Raw genomic sequence first — 3,299 nt, 5'->3', positions numbered from 1 at the left:
CAGGAGTCTCCCGGTTTGTGTTTGGAGCTTGTTGCCTAAGCCCTCCTGCAGGTCAGAAGTCTCTGAGCTTTGAGAAACAGATGCACACGATTAACTTGGACCACTTCAGATTGGTCGCTCTTTGAAGTCCAAGTTCCTTTTCTGTGACATTTTCTTTTGGAGCCCGGTGACTGTAACCAGAGACAGAAGGGGGGAGGCGAGCTGCTGGGGAAGAAGTAGGAGGGTGTGGGTCCTATTGGGCGGTCTGACTCTGAAAGGAAGAATGCTGAAAGTTTGTCTGTGTAGCTCATACAAATTGCTCTGTTGCTCTATATCTGATTTGGTTCTCAAAAACAAAATCACAGCACCTGCAAACACACTTGTGCCTAAAAAGTATCAGTAAACCCCAAAAAATAACAATCAATAGAGAAACTATTAGCTTTTGCTTTTTTGTTGTTTTTTTTGTCACCCTGTCATCCTCTGGACAACCAGTTTCCAGACGTTTTCAGTCAATTGTCAATTTGTACTTCACTAAATCAGAGGTTCCCAAATTTTCCCATATGTTGGAAAAGATATGGAAAAGGGGCATTAGCTTTTGGGCAAGGATTCCTTAAGCAAACTCACAGCCAATGCTACAAAATATGTGAAGAAGCACCAACCTTTAGTCTCTATTCAGTAATTATTACATTGGTTTAGCATAAATCCTGCCTCATATTTTCTGATTTTAGTTGTCCATGCTTTTCTAGGAGCAAAACAGCTAGATGAATCAGAAATATGAGCATGACAAATAACAGTTCAATAAGTCATTTTACTCTACAATGATTGAAAACAGATTAAATTTTATGATTAAAAAAATATTAAAATTTTGGTTAAAAAAAGTATTATTCATTTTTTTATTTTTGCTTTTTTTTCCCCCATCTTCAGGCAGCTTTAGCGCCCCCTGGTGGCCCCTACTTTGAAGAACTCTGCTCTAAATAACCTTCATGAGGTAAATCCAAACAAAAACATGTTTTTATGAAACTTTCCCAGTAAAAAAAAAAAAAAAACGGGGGATATTTATTGTTACAAAAACGGAAAACAAGAAATTCAGAATATGATGAGTACATATTTGTACAGACTAGAAAGTTTCTAACTTTCAGAGGCGGATCCACAGGGGTGGGCAAAGGGGGCAACTGCCCTCCCTACAGTAGACCCTTGACCCATCCCACATGCCCCTCAAATCTTATGTCGTTAAAAATCATACTTTCTTTTTGTCCAGAAGCCTTTTATAGCCTTCAAATTAAATATTAATCCAGGAAAAACTTTTCTCCAGTAAAAGCAGCGCTATTTCAAAATATTTTTACTTAACAGCAAAAAGTAGCTGTTCATAAAATTATTTTAATAAAAAAATGTAAATGATAACACCTGATTTAATATTTAGAAATTATGTCAATAGACTGACAAAATTGAAATCAAACAATTAAAGGGGGAAAAATCTGGAAAAATTTCACTTAAAAAAAGAGACATATATTTGCAGCAGAATTTCTCCTTTTTTGTAGGTTTTTTATTTTATTTTATTTTTCAAGGCAAGCCACAAGAGAAGCGTTGGTGATGGTTTAGATATTGTCCTGCATTTCTCCTCCCATCTGTTTCCAACATGCTGGTGAGCCGAGACGAACCGACCCGGCCAAGAAATGTCACTGATGTGTTTGAAAATTCATTGCCTCACATCTCATCAGTAATGAAGTGTTTGAAACAACTAGAAGCGAGCGTGGAAAAGAAGAGGAACAGACGAGATCCAGAGGATTCGTGACAAATCCTCTGCATGTTTCTAATGGCTCAAAATGTCACACACCACTTTTGTCTGGTCATTAATAAAGTTAAAAGCCTCCAAAACGTTTGTTTTTGTAAATTGACATCTGGTCCCTCCTCATTTAGAGGGTGGCAATGACAAAATCACATCTGGGCATGCTCAGATTGTGAAAAACACAGACCTCTTTAAGTCACTTATGCTTTGATTTTATTTTAAAATGTGTTTGTTTGTTTTTTTTTGTTTGTTTTTTTAAAACATCCAATAAACTCTGTACCTTGAGGTTTTACATCAGGGGTGTCAAACTTATTTTCATTTTGGGTCATATCAAAAATCTTAGTGTTTTTAAAGGGCCAGTTGTGCCAGAATGTATTGATAAAACCTATTGTATTTATAAAATGCTGAAACAAACAGCTATTTATTAATATTTCAAAAGTATTTCTTAAAATAAATAACATTTAACATCTCTCCAAAGTGATCAGTCTCTCCATGATTTTGTGATTGTTTCAGTGTTTTTTTTGCATTGAAAATTACAGATTTTATTATGCTAATTTTTTAAAGGAATTTTTACATTATTGGTGCTCATTTATGATGTTAAAAGTTACTTTTTTTACTTGCCATATTGATAACGGACTACAACTTGACATCAACTAAAGCTGAGGCAACACTGACTAAAACCCAAAGTTTTTGATCAATTTTGAGAAAAATTTGCAGTCAAATCAGAAAAAAACGTGGGGATCTGTTTGATTTAGTGTGAATTTTGCGGATTTGTGAAAAACTGGAGGAAGTTATTTATGTAATTTGGAGTCTAGAGGGCCACATAATAAGCTACGGTGGGCCAGATTTGGCCCCTGGGCCTTGAGTTTGACACATCTATTCTAAATGTTTGCAAACCATTTTTGAAAGGGAGCATTTATCTAATCTAATCTGCAAAAGGCTGGAGCATAACTCCCTGGGGGTGATTAGAGCAGGAAAGCAGTTTCTACTCTGGCAGACTCAGAGATTGTGAGCTAATTACCCTACAAATCTGTGGGGATTCATTGAAAACAACGTATCACACCAGCTTAAAGCTACTTTTTTCCATGTCTGGGTTTCATTTTCATTATTGTTTTTTATGCAATATTCTCTAAGTAGCCACAGTTTCTAATTTTCTACTTGTTCCATTTTACTTCTACTTTATATTCTTAATCAGTCCACCTGTTTCAACTCTTCAAGCAGTCCACCCAGTCATACTTTAAGGGTTTTTCTTTGCGTCTTGTTGTGTTGCCCTTGTTGGTTTCCAAATATTCAAGTTACTTTTTTTGTTAAACCTACATTTCCTACCTAGTGTCTCATCAACATCCTGTACAGGTTGGCAAAATGTAATCAGTGTAATCAATTGGCCTAAAAGGAGAAGAATATGATGTAGATTCATAGTGTAGAAGAAGAAGAGGAGAAAGACAAGAATAAAAGGTTAAAGGCTAAATGAAACATTTTGGGTCTCTAATATTCCTAAAAACATTTCAAGCACTTAAAAAAAACACTCAGGCAT

The 3,299-nt window shown here is 35.6% G+C and overlaps 1 long non-coding RNA gene across 1 annotated transcript; it reads left to right on the top strand.

The window, feature by feature from the left end:
• The first annotated feature begins 905 nt into the window (after window positions 1-905).
• Window positions 906-2,059, top strand: LOC103146328 (uncharacterized). Its single transcript, XR_477116.2, has 2 exons — window positions 906-967; window positions 1,545-2,059. It is a non-coding gene; the product is annotated as an uncharacterized LOC103146328 (long non-coding RNA).
• The last annotated feature ends 1,240 nt before the right edge of the window (window positions 2,060-3,299 follow it).

This window comes from Poecilia formosa, unplaced genomic scaffold (genome assembly GCF_000485575.1).
Source record: "Poecilia formosa unplaced genomic scaffold, Poecilia_formosa-5.1.2 Scaffold156, whole genome shotgun sequence".
Taxonomy (NCBI): Eukaryota; Metazoa; Chordata; class Actinopteri; order Cyprinodontiformes; family Poeciliidae; genus Poecilia; species Poecilia formosa.
Note: the sequence above shows the minus strand (reverse complement) of the source record. Positions and strands in the feature narration are given on the sequence as shown.